At 38.3% G+C, this 15,948-nt stretch overlaps 1 pseudogene; it reads left to right on the plus strand.

Moving 5' to 3' along the window:
- Nucleotides 1-8,635: 8,635 nt before the first annotated feature.
- On the plus strand, nt 8,636-15,606 carry LOC114043841 (annotated as a pseudogene).
- The last annotated feature ends 342 nt before the right edge of the window (nt 15,607-15,948 follow it).

Consider the following 15,948-nt stretch of genomic DNA (forward strand, 5'->3'; position numbering starts at 1 on the left):
ATCATTTTCTAAACACCTGTAAATAAATGCAGAGATAAAGAACTATATATCATATACCATAGTATAAATGAAAAATTATAATCAATGCAGGAAATGTGAAAAAAGAACATAGAATAAAATGGAGACCAAGTAATAATATTCTATAAACAATGAATAGTGCAAAGTTGTCATAGAAATTATAGCATCCCACTGATTTGAAAATCTAGTAACTCTTTTAAAAATGATATTTTAGTAAAAGCAATGTGATCAAATATGCTTCACTTAACAATAAATTTTTATCTAACATTTTGTGATATGGCAACCCAGACATCTAAATCAATTTATTTCAGTACTTTGATTTAATAATTGCTATGGCTAAAAAAGATACCTTACAAATAGACAAAGATCCAAACATAAGTATATTGTTGTCTGTGCTTACTATACTAATTTTCAGTCCCATCTACTATTTTGTAAAGTTTTCTGTTGAAATTCAACTAGTAAGTTTTTATTTTCTCTCATATCTATCAGTGTTTCCTGGAAACCAAGCGCAAGGTACTGCATTTAAAAATTTTTAACAAAGAGGTACAGAATCCAGTTAAATTCTCTTCATTTGGAAGATATATAAGCAGGTAAAAAAAATTTTTCATCCATTATATGCATATGATAGTTTTTATATATGACACATATTTTCAGCAACCTAGAGAGGAGAAGATGATCGACAGTGTCAAATGTTTCAGAGAGGTTAAGAAGGAAAAAGATTCTGAAAAGGCCATCAGATTTGGCAATTAAGAGGTCACTAGTACCTTGGAAGGGAGCAGGTTCAGTTGAGTGAGGAGTCAAAACTAATGAGGAGGTTGAGAACATGGCAGACTGGAAGGACAGTGGTGTGTCCCTCCTGCCCCCACCAGAAACAGGGGAGTTCAAAAAAAGAGTGAGTTTGGGAGAAAAGATAATGTAATAAAAACCGCAACACAGACTACAGGCCATCTATGTTTGCTGCTTCAAGTGCTGCTCACTCTGTCCCATGGAAAATGAAAAGGGGAGGGTAGGTAGGGTCTTTAAAGTATAAATCATTGCCCCATATCAGAGCCCACATTTTCAAGGAGTGCCTCCTATGCCCAAGGGGTAATCTAGAGCTCAGAGTGTAGGTATTTTGGGAGAGTGGAAGAAATGAGGGAGGACAGATATGTGGATTTTCACAATAAATGAGATTTCAGGGTCACAATCCACCCTGAGGGGGCTGATGCTCAGTTATATAGCCACTGAAGGCCATCTGTGGGAGGGGGCAGAGGCAGAAGGTACTGCATGATGGTAGGTGAAAGGGATAATTACATTTGTTAGAGTTAAACCTCATAATTGGCTATTGTAAAGAGGGTGGGATGTGAACCATGTTTGCACCCTCCAATTGGCTGCCCTTTGAGGATAATGTTGTGTCCCACTCCCCAGTTTTGGAGAGCAGAACATTGGGCTGGCTCATGGAATAGTGGGAGCTAATACAGTAAAGGTGGATTACAGCCATAGTAAGGAGTGCCTTAATTCCTAGATTATAAGGATTTTGAACTTTTTTTCTATAGATAGGGTTACTCATTTAAAGGTTTTGGAGTGGGGAAAAGACACAACCAAAGCAATATGTTTTTTAGAAGATTAATGTACATAATAGATTAAAGGCAGAAACCAAGTATAGGTGTTAGGTGTGAGAGGCAACATAGGAAAGGGGAAAGAGCCCTGGGCAAGTCAGAATATCTGGGAATAAATTTGGCCTCTAATATTCATTATCCATGTGGCCTAGAGAAAATCACCTCAAAGTTCCCACCTCAAATTATCTTGTACTTATCTGTGTAAGTGTTAGAACCAACCTCTTCCCACTCTCCCTCAAGTCCTGGAGGGCAGGGATAGTTTTTCATTTTGCCTTTGTATAACAAGTTGTTGTTTAGTAATTTTTCAGTCATATCTGACTCTGTGACCCCATTTGGGGTTTTCTTGGCAAATATACTGCAGTGCTTCACCATTTCCTCCTCCAGCTCATTTTACAGATGAGGAAACTGAGGCAACTCAGATTAAATGACTTGTCCAGGGTTACACAGCTAGAAAGTGTCTGAGGTCAGATTTGAACTCAAGAATAGGAGTCTTCCTGACTCTAGTCTTGGCACTCTATCCATTGTTCCACCTAGCTGCCTCTACATAACAATGTTTTAATGGCTAACATTTATATCTTGCTTACTATGTGCCAGGCACTATGCTAAGCTCTTTACCATTATTATATCATTTGACCCTCATAACAACAACCCTAAAGGGTAGATGCTTCTATTATCCCCATTTTATATATGAACAAACTGAGGCAAATAGAGGTTAAATGATTTGTCTAAGGTTACATAGCTAGTGCCTAAAGCTAGATTTGAACTTAGGTCTTCCTAACTCCAGGCTCAGGGCTCTCTATAATATGCCATCTAACTACCCCACATCTATTGTACCTGTTGATTGAGTGTGAGGGCTGAAGAAGAGGGAGGATGCAGTCATCAGGTTTAGTGATGGGTTGATTTTTTAAAAAAGCATTTATAAATTGATTATTATGTATCAGGCACTGTGTTAAGTGCAGAGGATATAATTAAAAACAATAATCCCTCTGATTGGTTGGTTCCTCCTCAAGCCTCCATTTTAAGGAGGAGGCCCAGGCCATCCATCTGTGTTTTCATTCCCTTCCAGGTTGCATTCCAGACTCTCTACAGGAATTTCTTTCCACACCTGCTCTCATCCTTGTTTTCAGCTTCCTTTTACGTGTTGCCTTCCCCCACTAAAATATAAGCTGCATGAGTGCAGGGACTATCTATCTTTCAGCTTGTATTGGTATCCCCAGTGTTTAGCACGGTGCCTAGCACATAGTAAGCACATTAATAAATGTTTGCCAATTTGAGAGGGACGTCCCATCTAGGTGAAGGAGGCTAGATGTGGGAGCCATTTGCATAAATGCCATACCTGATGTCATGGTAGTGAATAAGACCATCAAGGAAGAGGGCACAGAGAGAGAATAAAAGAGGACTGACAGATGTTTGGGAGACACTCAGATTTAGGGGGGAGAAGGAGGAAGGACCACACACACACAAAAAAAGCTCTCTACCCTACCTCTGTCCTCTCTTTATCTGTACCTTCTCCTCACCTTACCTTTTCTCATCCTTACCCTCCACTCTGTTCTTCTACCATCTTTTGAAACCTATTCTCAGCTAGCTGTCATTTGGGAATGGTCTTGCAAAATGTTGATAATTTCTCAGTTACTTCAGCACTATTTGAAAGAGAGCACTTTTGTCCTATGTCCTTGGTCCCATTTGTTTGTATAGAACTATCTTCTGGCAGAGAAGGGTAATTAACCTCCCACAACAAGACAAAAAAAAAATCCCTCAAAAACGTATAATTCAATTTGCTCTAGTTCTGTGAGCCCAGATTTTAAGTTCCTTGTGGGCATGAATCATGTCTTATTCATCTTTGTACCCCACTGCCATCCCCTTCTCTAGCATCTTGTGTGGGTGTACTACAGTCAACTTGAATGAGCCAATGATTAAATTTTCACTGTGAGAATTTACACCTTAGAAATTGACAAATGCTACGAATCAGGGTTTGGTTTGTTGTTTTGTTGATTGATCAGACTTAATAATAAAGATTAAACTTAAAAGTCTGTGCTGTGTAGATTTCCTGGGGTGGTGGGTGGGGGGCGGGAGAGCTGGTTGTTAAACATTTACCAGCATATGCCTGCTTATAAATACTAGGTGTTCAGTAAATATTTATTGAATGGATGCATCTCATCCATAGATGGATGAGTGAATGGATGGATGTTGCTTTATTTTTTTTTCTGCTAGCCTGTTCAGGAGCTTACCCTGTTTACTCCTGTCTCTCCTTTATGCTGCTCAGTATTTTCATTCAAATGTGTCTATCTCATCAATAAATGTTTATTGAATGAAATAGTTATAATTGGATTAATAAGTACCAATCATCCTCAGAAAAGAAATATTTTAACAGGGAAGAGAATGAATCCAATTTTAGAAGTGTTGAGTTTGAAAGGCTAGTTGGACATCCAGGAAAAAACACCTGGGGCAAAATGTCTAATATGTACAATTGGAACTTTCACCCAAAGGAAGGAAATACCAATGGCAAATTCTGTATATTGGTGGAAGGTTAGGAAAGGGAGAATGAATTTTTCAGAACTGTTCAAATTACTTTGCATGTGTGATTGCTTTTCTCTATCTCTAAGTAAGGTCATCCCTGCTCCTATCAGCAAATTATTACAATACAAAAAGGATAGTGATTTCTTTAGCATTGTATCTAACCTATATTTCAAGAGAGGTCATATCTATGAAAAACAGGATGCCTGACTGAAATGGATTTCAAAAATGAGAGGGCTTCTTGCTTTAAAATAGCTATATTATTTGGGTCATGGGATGGAGATTGTAGAGGATGAGGTAAGGATGGCCATAAGGGAATGAAAAATGGGTGGTCAAGGTCTCCTGGTAGTAACTTCCTTCCCCTCCATTCCCCACCTCTTGTCAAGGACCATTTATGAATGTATTATGGATATGTGTGTACATACAATGTATCTTTACACATTTTTAAGTGTTTATGTATATATAAATGTGAATATATTTTATACATATTGCATTTGTATAAATTATGTAAGCACAAGTGTATATATGATAGACAAATATGTTGCCTGTGTCCAGCAGGGTGTCTGCTCCAACAAGGAGCACTAACCTCATTTGCTCAGGCAAATGGGGTTCAGGCGTGGGGCAGCCTGTTCCCAGGGAAAGAAGCTTTTTCTCATATTCTCTGGTTCATCATACCTAACTTTAAGTTCCAAGGAAATTTTTTCAAATAACACTTAGTTGTGGCTCAAATTTCATCTCTCCTATAAAGATTGACCTCTAGACAGGGTCCTTTCTAGGAAATGTATGCAGTGTACAAAGTGGAAATCACGTATGAAATGGCCTTTGGTTTCTTCTTTTGACCCATGGATTTGGAAAGGAGAACTTTTCCAGGCTCAGTTACCAATCATCTTTGGCAAAGACCCCAGCCACAGGGACCAATGAGGAGTACTGCATCCCACAAGTCCTTCCTTCAGCAAGGGGCTAAATCATGCGGCTCACCAGAAGAGACTAGCTTTGTCATCCCTATCATGTGCACGTGCATGTGTGCAGCTACGGAATGATCTTTCTTTAGTTAGCAAAAGAGCCTCCTGACATGAAAACTTCCCAATTGTCTTTGTGGTTCCTCAAAAACAAAATGCCTGCTCCTTTGCACAGGCTGTCCCCCTTACCTGGAATGTTCTCCATCTTTACTTCCACCTTTTAGAATCTCTGTTTTCCACTAAAGTGCAACTTAATGGCTACCTCCTATAGGAGGCCTTTATTAACCCTTCCAATGCTAGTGCTTCTCCCCATGCTTCATTACCTTGTACATACTTCTTATATGTGTATGCGTTATATGAGGCTTCTAGGTAGCCCAGTGAATCGAATCAAAAATCAGAAAGCCCCCTAGTTCAAAACCTGCCTCAGACACTTATTAACTGTGTGACGCTGAGCAAGTCACTTAACCTTTCTCAGGCTCAGTTTCCTCATCTATAAAATAATGATAAGAATAGTACTGACCTGGGGTGGTTGTGAGGATAAAATGAGATGAAATTTGTCAAATGCTACACAAATGTTATTTTTTAAATTAATTTATTTTTAATTTTCAACATTCACTTTTATAAGATTTTGAGTTTGAGTTTTACAAGATGGCATGCAATCTGATATGGGCTATACATGTACAGTATATTAAATTAAATATTAAACATTTCCACATGCTATGCAAAATTTAAGCAATAAATAAACATTGGCTATCATGAGGGTGATATACACGTGGCCTCTCCCCAGAAGAATGAAAACTCATAAAGGACAAGAATAGTTTTGTTTCTGAATTTACATCCCCAGGATCTAGTGCAGTGGCCAGCACATAGTAAGGCCTTCATAAATGGCTTTATTGATGATTGATTGCAGCAAGATTGCAATTGTGCCTATGACTTAGCAGGTGAGCTCTATGCAGTTTCTGGAAGCACTTAGAGGTTACATGATTTCCCAAGGTCTCAGAATATTAGGAGATGGGAGATGAAACCAGATTTGCACATATTCTCTCCACCTCAGTCAACCCTAACTATTTACCTTTCTCTTCTATCCCTACATAAGTATAACTCTCCATGGGTCTTTTAGTGTCGTAAACCGCCCCAACTGCTTCCCTCTGAAGGCACATATGTTTGTGTACAGAAAACATTCACAGTATCTAAGTAGATATAAGGAAAGGACACCCCCAAGCAGCCAAAAAAGCAGAAGCCAAAATGATTCTTCTCATTTCAACTGCTCTATGAGTAGCTGCAAAGATCAGATGTTCGGTAGCCAGACAGATGAATGGTATCTGACCAAGGAACATCTGTGTAATGATAATTATGTTGCTAACATTATCTGAAGAGCCATTGTGAGTCTAAAGAGCAGATGAGAAACAAACACACATAATATAGCAGGCCATCCACCCATCAAGCAAAGCATGATTATTATAACACTACAGAAATTAAGTAATTTCAAAAGAAAAACCTATTTTTCATGCTTTTGGCTCCTTCTCTTTAAAAAATCTAATCTCAGATAATTTTCAGTAATTTGTCTGTACCCGACAGCATCATTTCAGCAATGGAACAAGAGAATAACAGAAGTCCCAGGGGTGGTCCACTTAATTCCTTCTCCTTTGGCCCTTCATTTGGGGACTTAATTTACCAGTTCTAGGGGATAGAATTGCTTGTATATTTCTCTGGATTTAGTACTTACAAGGGACTCAGGCTTAGATTCTAGTGGGCCATAGAATTTATTATATATGTAAATGTTCTAGAGAAGTTATGCAACCACATTATATGTGCTTAACCTGGGGTTCATAAATTAAAAAAAAAACACTTTTCGATAACTGTCTTTTAATGTTGTTGATTTCTCTTGTAATTGTAGGTAATTTATTTTATGCTTTTAAAAATATTCCCAGATGGGGTCAGTAGGTTTCACCAAATTGCCAGAAGGGTCCATGACACAAAAAAGATTAAGAACCACTCACTGCCTTAGAAGTTTAAACAACAAACACCTGCTGTATGCCATGTACTGTGTTAGACACTGGCAATGTAATAACAAGAAATGAAAAAGGCTGGGGGATGTCTCCTGTTGGAAGGGACATAACACAGAAAAAAATTTAATAGTATTTTTTCCAATTACATGTTAAGACAAATTTTAACAGTAATTAAAAAAAAATTTGGTACCAAATTTACATAGAAAATTAAATGTAAAATATAAACAAAGCCATATCTAGGGAAAAGGCAGTAGTGACTGGGAAGACACATCTCACACCCTTCTTCTCACTTTAAAATGAGGAAACAAGGTCTAGGGTAGTAAATGGATTGACCTGCTCAACAGTTTCCTGACTCCAGGTCTGGCAGTCTTTCTAACAACTTTTTCTGCCTGTCTGAAGATGCTCTATCCTCATTTCAAAAGAATTAAGTGACTAACCTTTGCTCCCATTATTTTTATATTCACTAAATTTATTTAGTCACAGCATAGAAAGAGTATTCCACAAGGATAATGAAACATTAAGACTTAGTAGACATGCCCATCTTTTGCATTTGGTCAGCCGGACAGTGTAGTGACATTCAAGGTCTTGGGATGTGTGCCAAGCCTGAAGACCTGGATCTAATATTGGTGGAAGTTTTTATGCCACCAAGTCACCAAGATGCCACATCAATACAACCAGAGGCAACCAGGAAGCTAAGGAAAAGGAGGAGCAGCTTAAATCTTAGCTTCCTGGACCAATGAAATCACAAGTAAAGCTTTTCAAGGCAAAAAAAATTTAAAAAATATAATAGCCCAATCCATGTGAGGGGAGAGGAAGAGAAAGGAATGTGGAATCCTTAGTAAATAATGTTTCTGTCTCAGTAACTAACAGGCCTTAAACCCATCAGTGAGTTAGGGGGATGTCAACCCCAAGCATGTGATAGACGTCCCCCCAGCAGAATGGGCAGATTTAAACAAGTTGTTCCAATAGCCATGAAGACAGCTGAAGCAGGTGCTATAGCATGCTTAGAGCTTGGTCAGATATTGAAGACACACAAGAACATCAGAGAGTGAGTGACAAGAGAAAGTGAGGTTGATGACTTTGTGCAACTCTGCCTTATTTAAATCCAATTCACAAGCAAGTCAAGACATCACTCTGTAATGTCATTGGTCCTCCTCAAAGACAAAGGATGAAAAACAATCTCAATAATCAACAGTGTTAAATGCTGCAGAGAGGTCAAGAAGGATGAGAAAAATCCAGGAGATTTGATGATTAAAGTATTATGGGTAATTTTGGAGAGAGACATCTCAGTTGGGTGATGAAATTATAAAATTAGATTACAAGGGACTTAAAAGTGAGTAAAAGGAAAAAGAAATGTCTACTAAATGTAGACAGCTTTTTCTAGGAGTTTGACTATGAAAGGGAGTAGAGAGATAGAATGATAGTTTGGGAGGATGCTAAAGTGAGGGATTTAAAGCTTTTTTTAATAGAGAAAGTTAGTAGGTAGCAGGAAATAAATCATTATATAGACAGAGAATAGAAATTACAAAGAGGGGGGATGATTGTGGGAGCAGTCTCTCAGAAGAGAAGGTAAGAGATGGGATCAAGGGATTGACTTTGACAAAAAAGTCTATCTTTTCATCAGAGTGGAAAAAAGGGGGAGAGAATGAGAAATGATGTTGAGTTTTGTGATATAGAGAATGGGAGAAGAGGTAATTCATGGAAAATGACTCCTATTTTTGGGGGCAAATATGAGGAGTCCAATTATGAGGAAAAATCCTCTGCTGAGAAAGTGGAAAAAGGGATAATATAGGAGACTTGGATAGTAGATAATGTTTAGTACCATTGTTTTGGGGAATGCCCTAGAGAATTAGAGAGGAGTTAAAATACTGCTTTGCTCCACTGAAAGCCTACTTCAGATTAAATACCAAAACTGTAGCAGACCCAGTTGGTATGGTTGCATTGCTTCCTTTAGCACTGTTCAACAACAAATAGGCACAAGAGAGGCCAATAGAGGGAATTATCCAAGACTGTGGTTTGGCAAGGATATGTAGCAATAGTAATCTGAGAGTAGAAAATAGTGTAATGTTGAACTAGTGTAGTTCAGGTCAAGATTGGGACTGGAGAAAAAAGGACAGATTAGTGGTGATGGCCTTGGAGGGAACTGAGTATAGATGCAGTTTGCTGAGAAAATTTCTATTCTAATATTTAAAGCATCTATTTTCAAGAGAGATTTAATTTTAATGTTCATACATATATACAATTGATGCTTAGAAAAATGAACAAAATATAGGAATAACTCTTGTTGTTCAGTTGTTTAGTCATGTCCAACTCTTCATGAACCCCATGGACCATATTGTTCGTGGGGTTTTCTTGGCAAAGATACTAAACTGGTTTGCCCTTTCTTTCTCCACTGGATCAAGGTAAACAGAGGTTAAGTGACTTGTCCAGGGTCACACAGCTAGTACGTGTCTGAGGCCAAATTTGAACTCTGGTCTTTCTGACCCCAGACCCAGCATTCTATCCACTGAACCATCTAGCTGCCCCCAGGAATACCTCATTTTATGCTATAGTGTCCATAAAGCATACAAATTGAATTTTTGTAAAAGAAAAAAAAGATAATTTAAATACATTCTAGGTGGTCATTATTTAAAAGATTCTTATGCTGAGTTATTCTATAAATTTTTTTGTACAAATAAATAGAGAAGGGAAAAGGAAAGGAATGAGTATTTACATAATGCCTCTAAAGCACTAAGTGCTTTACAAGTATTACAAATAATCATTGCCTACTTCAGAAAGAGGTGCTTTTAGAGTCAGAAGACCTTGGTTCAAATCCTGACTTTGCCCTGGGTGACTTGGGGTAAATCTCTTAGCTTCTTTGTACCTTAATATCCACACTGATAAATGAGGAAGTTGTACTAAATAACTTCTGATGTCCTTTATGACTATGTCTATGATCTTACCATGTCTTTCATGGATTCCAATCATTCTATATTAGGTGTTATAGTAATGGAATATGCCTATACCTATCTATCTACATTTTACTTTTGGTATTCTTTACCTGTACAGTAACTTTACAGTCTGTTTACCTTGATGTTGTCAGGTCGCCTGGGGCATGGACTGGATCTATTCTGTCCTCTACAAATCCCCATAATATTTTTGATAGAGCGATGTGCATATTGGGCCCTGGGTAAATATTAGCTACTGTTGATGCTGCTTGGGCTGATAAGCCCCTGCTCAGAAGCCTGAGGTGGATGCAAGAAAGAAGCTTTTCTCTTTTAAACTATTGATTGGCTCTTGCATGACATTTAATAAAAACTTTCCATTACCAGTTGCATAACAGCAATTAAAACCCTCATCAAATCTATCTTAACTGCTTAGAGTTTTCCACTGGGGAGCATTTGCCTTGGCAAACATCTGCAGTAAAAGGCTATTTAATCTTCATAACGGAAACAGCCAGTTATGCTAATTCATCTCTTTTATTGTCAGTTTACACTGGAATCTCATGCAGATTTGGTCTTTTCCAAAAAGTGTAGAAGAGTTCTTTGCTTATAAGGAGGAAACCAAGTAAGTCCACAGTGATGAGATCCCCATCAATTCAGAGTGTTCAAATGGGAGCTGACTAGGCAACCACTTGAGAAATTGTCTTGTGTAGGTGCCCAAAGTGGGTGATACCATCCCCTGGGAGGCACTGGAATGAGGGGGAGGAGAGTAGAAGTTTGAAATAATGCAAATTTTTAAAAAAACTGTTAAAGGGTTAAAAAAAAAAAAGATTTCCAGGGGGTGCTGAGTAATTTTTTTTAAAGGGAGCAGTAGGCCAAATAAATTTGGGAACCTCTGAGGGACTGGTATATGGGATAGATTGTTGGACTAAGTGACCTCTAAAGTCTTTTTTAACTATACTTCACAGTGTAGTTAGGAGGAAAGAGTTCTGTAAATTGTAAAGTCTTACAGAAGTGGAACTGCTATCATTTCATGTTAGCATTGAATTAGATCAGGAATTGAATAGAAAGGGGAGACAGGGCTGGATAACATTTGCAAAACCCCTCGCACTTTCAATGTTCCTAACCTGTCTGTCTGTCTGTCTGTCTGTCTGTCTGTCTGTCTGTCTGTCTCTCTCTCTCTCTCTCTCACACACACACACACACACACACACACATACTTTTTTGTAGCACTTGTATTCTTCCTCTGATACTCTATGGCTGAGAATCCTAGAATGCCATGATGAGATGAATGAATGTTGGAATTAGAGTTAAGGGATCTTGGCTCCAAATTCTGGTTCTGCCATTTACTATATGCGTGACTTGGGCAAGTTATTTGACCTCAATCTCCTTATTTATAAAATGAAGCCCTTCCACTTAATGACCTCTAAGGTTGATTCTTGCTCTAAATCTATGATCCTATGATCTCAAAAAAGAAAAATTTCACGTGACCCAAAGACACAGGAAAGTCACATGGAAGATGTAAGAATGGGGATGGCATATTACCAGTTATGACCTGGGCTTGCAAAATGTCTTAAAAGAATTACATGATTAGAAAAGGTCATCTGATCATGTAGAATGGGTGAAAAAAAAAGGATAGCCTGAAGCTGTATTGACACCCACAAAATGTTGAAAGGACTAAAAGAAAGCCTTCATTCTATTGAGGATCTATGGAAAGACAAGGATCATACAGGATGACAAATCAAGGATGGGTCACTATTTGCACTAATGGAGGGAGCACGTGTTTCCATGAGATCACTGACCCAATAATGTGCTGAATTATATATTCTAATTATTTTCTTCTCAAAGAGTGATTTTCCAAGTTATAGGATGTGTCATTCTACAAGAGTGGGGCAAAATAATTTTTTGTCCTAAAGCATCCCATGGCTATAGAATTTTGATTTTATAGGTGTGGATTTCATATAATATTTTATATAATATAATATAATATATTATACTCTAATACCATGATATATTATTGTATTTTATACAATAAGATATATGATTATATAACATATATTATATAATGTATAATAGTATATTTTATTTTATATATACATATGTATGTATATGTATGCATGTGTGTATATGTGTATATATGTATATATATGTTATATATATACATATATATATATATATTTGGCTTCCTATTTACCCTTATTTTGAAAAAAGAAAAGGAATATGACATGTTAATGTGAGTCTGAAACTCTATTTTGTTTTCTATTGACACGGTGTAAAAAAAGGAAAACAGTGCTCTTCATTATCTTGACTTCAAAATTCTGTCAGAACCATAGAATATTAGAAATGGATAAGAACCTGAGAACCTGAGGAAAGCATCTAGTGTAAACCATTCCTTTTCTAGATGAGGAGATTGAGGGCCCAATACAGGCCAGGTCACACATAGCTAGTAAGTACAAGTGCTAATTTACCAATTTAGATTTTCCAATCCCATGTACGTTGTTCATGCCACTATTTCATACTAACCTTCTAATGCCACATGTTCTTGTTCCCCCTCTTCCTCAGTCTCTGTTCTAGATTTCACAATCAGAGTTGTAACCAGGGAAGGGTAAGAAGATCAATTTCTCCAGCATTACCACACCTGACCATGACTGGTTTGCATGAAATCCACATATGAAGTAGTCCAACTTAATTTAATTCAGTAACCATTTATAAATGCCTCCTATGTGTCAAGACACCATACTAGGTACTGGGGATTCAAAAGCAAAAATGAAATAGCCCCTGCCCTCAAGTAGCTCATAAGCTATTGGGGGGAAACAATATGCAAACCATACAAAAAATAAATACAAAGTAATCTTTTTTGGGGGGAAGGGGAAGAATAGCACCAACAACTAGGAGCATCATGGGAGGTAAAATCCTGAGGTGTCTTAATACTCCAGGCAAGCTCCCTAACTCAACCCCATTCTGCCTCTTTTTCCAGTGGCAGACTTCTGAGGAGAAGACTCAAAGTCTCTCCCTGAGGTATCCTCTTCCTCCCAGCCACTATATTCCACCCTTTCCCTGAGTGCCAAAATTTCTGGTTCCAGCTCTACCCAAGATTATCTTGTCCCTGCTCCTCCCCACTGCCAATTTTCTCTTTTGAATGTTTTAGCATCTCTCACAAAGGCCAGAAAAGTAGCTTTTACATTCCTGCCAGGATTGTGAACCCCTGGCTGTCCCTTCAAGGCTTTCCAGATAAGCATAATCAAAAGCATGGAGGTTGTCAATTTGGAAGACTTTGCCTTCCAAATTCTTTGGCTTTGCCTCTTGGTGGATTGCTGCTGGTTTTGAAGCATGGAGGTTGCTCTCTCTCTCTTCATTGGTCCTTTCCAGTGTTAGAGGAAATCTACCTACTCTCTTCTTTGGTTGTTCTATTTCTTTTATTCTTGAGATTTCAACTTTTCATCAGGAATCAGGAACAATTTCATCTGTAAGGCAGACCCTGGTGCTGCTTGTGTCAAAACATGGAGTAGGGGAAAAACACAGCAAACAAAGGAGTAAAACTGTGTTACAAATGTTTGGATGAAGTCCAAAAGTAAATCAAATAGGTATTTACACTTTAAATAATGTGTTGAATGTTTCTCTACTGTAGACCCTTCATAGCAGATCAATACCATTTACACCATTCACTCGCAGGGAGCAGTAAATGTCCTTTACTCCGCCAGTTTTCTACCATTTAACATTGTTAAAAAGGTGGTTTTCTGCATCCATTGGGGTATTTTCTGGAAACTGGAAATAAATCAATTAGTCTTGGTCTCATTTGTTGTAGACCCAGATGGGAAAGGGACAGTGGGCCTAGGAAATAATGAAAGGCAGAGAAATGTGTTTGTTTTTAAAGTTCATCAAGTTAGACTCCTAGGCAAGCTGCAGAGGAAAATAGGGGCTGCAATCCCCTACCATGTAAATAACTGGTTCACTACAGGTGTACTATAGATTGCCTCATAAATTGATTTAGCTGTAAATGTGAATAGCTATACAATGGCTTCCAAATTCCAGCCCCTGACATTTGTCATGTTGAATGACCTCAGCAGCACTGGAAATTGGTGATCAATGCCATTTTAAAATGAACAGATATTCATTATTAATAAACACAGCAAGGGTGAAACAAGGTAATTAAGTAAAAGTACATTAAGTTTTACTTTTTTTTTTTAAGGAAAGACAGGCTAACTGTTGAGTTAAATTAACTCCTGCTTCTCTACTGGCATGGTAGAAAGATGATATGGTATCTCTTATTCATTTAGAAGCCAAATTCCTAAAGTGGGATGTTATAGAAGAAGAAAAGTTAGCTGCCTTCCCTTCTGCCTCGGGGCAACTTTGCTTTTAATTCTCTCAAATAGAAACTGCTGCCTCAATAGGTTCCCTGATCTTTTTCAGTCTTTCACCTGCTTTGGGTTTCATGGACTTTGCTTTCTCGGTTTGGTCCCGTTCTCTGTCTTTGCTCTTTTCCTTTTGGCCATCCTATATTGTCCCTATCTGCCATCAGATGTTCTCACAGCAGTTTCATATTTGGGTCTTCAAGAAAATAGGCATAAGCAAGTAAAATTGAGTAGAGGGAAGGAGGCTAGTAGGCCCAGAAGAGGGTTCCATATGACATTGTCCTCAGTTTCTGGTGTAACTTTAAAGGGAAACTTTCACAATATCTGGAGCTCTTGATGTCTTACAGATGAAGGAGGAGGATGTCCTCGAATTCCTTGCTACAGGGACCCATTTGGGTGGCACCAAATTGGATTTCCAGATGGAACCGTATATCTATTTCAAAAGAAAGAGTGATGATGTCTACATCGTTAATTTGATTGGAACTTGGGAAAAGCTTCTGCTGGCAGCTCATGTCATTATTGCCATTGAAAATCCAGCTGATGTTAGTGCCATCTCATCCAGGAACACTATCCAGCAAGCTCTTTTGAAGTTTGCTGCTGCCACTGGTGCCATATCTATTGCTGGATGCTTTATCTGTTGCTGGACGTTTCACACTGGTCATGTTCACTAACCAGATCCAGGCAGCTTTCAGAGATCCTTGCCTCTTAGTGGTCACTGATCCTCTCCTTGGGCAGATCACCAGCCTCTGACTGACATCATATGTTAACCTCCCAACCATTGCATTTCACAACACAGACTCCCCACTTCACTATGTGGACTTTGCCATTCCATGTAAAAACAAGGGAGCTCACTCAGTTGGTCTGATGTGGTGAATGGAGGCATATGTGAAGTCCTACGTATAAGTGGTACCATCTTCTGCGAACACCCGTGGGAGGTTATGCCTGATTTTTACTTCTTTAGGGATCCAAAGGAGATTGAAAAGGAAGAACAGTCTGCAGCTGAGAAGGCAGTGACAAAGAAGGAGATTCAGGGTGAATGGACTGCACCCACCTCAGAATTCACTGCTCCTCAACCAGAAGTTGCCAATTGGTCTGAGGGAGTACGGGTGTTACCTGTGCCCATTCTTCAGTTCCCTACTGAAGACTGGAGTGCTCAGTCAGTTACTGAGGACTGGTCTGTGGCTCCTACTGCTCAGGCCACTGAATGGGTAGCAATTACCATGGAGTGGTTTTAAATTTCACACCAGATTGTCTAATAGTGTTGGGAAAATGCTGATGGAAAATAAACATTGGCTTCTTAATAAAAAAGACCATATCAATAACAAAACCGATAGAAATCAGGTCATACACCCTGACCAGGTGGGATTTATACCAGGAATGCAGGACTGGTTCAATATTAGGAAAACCATCAGCATAATTGATCACATCTACAACAAAGTCAACAAAAATCGTATGATTATCTCAATAGATACAGAAAAAGCCATTAACAAACTACAACATTCATTCCTATTAAAAAACACTAGAAAGTCTAGGAATAAATGAAGCCTTTTTAAAAATAAGTAGTGTCTATCTAAAAC

Source organism: Vombatus ursinus, unplaced genomic scaffold (genome assembly GCF_900497805.2).
Source record: "Vombatus ursinus unplaced genomic scaffold, bare-nosed wombat genome assembly UNPS02014770.1, whole genome shotgun sequence".
Classification (NCBI taxonomy): domain Eukaryota; kingdom Metazoa; phylum Chordata; class Mammalia; order Diprotodontia; family Vombatidae; genus Vombatus; species Vombatus ursinus.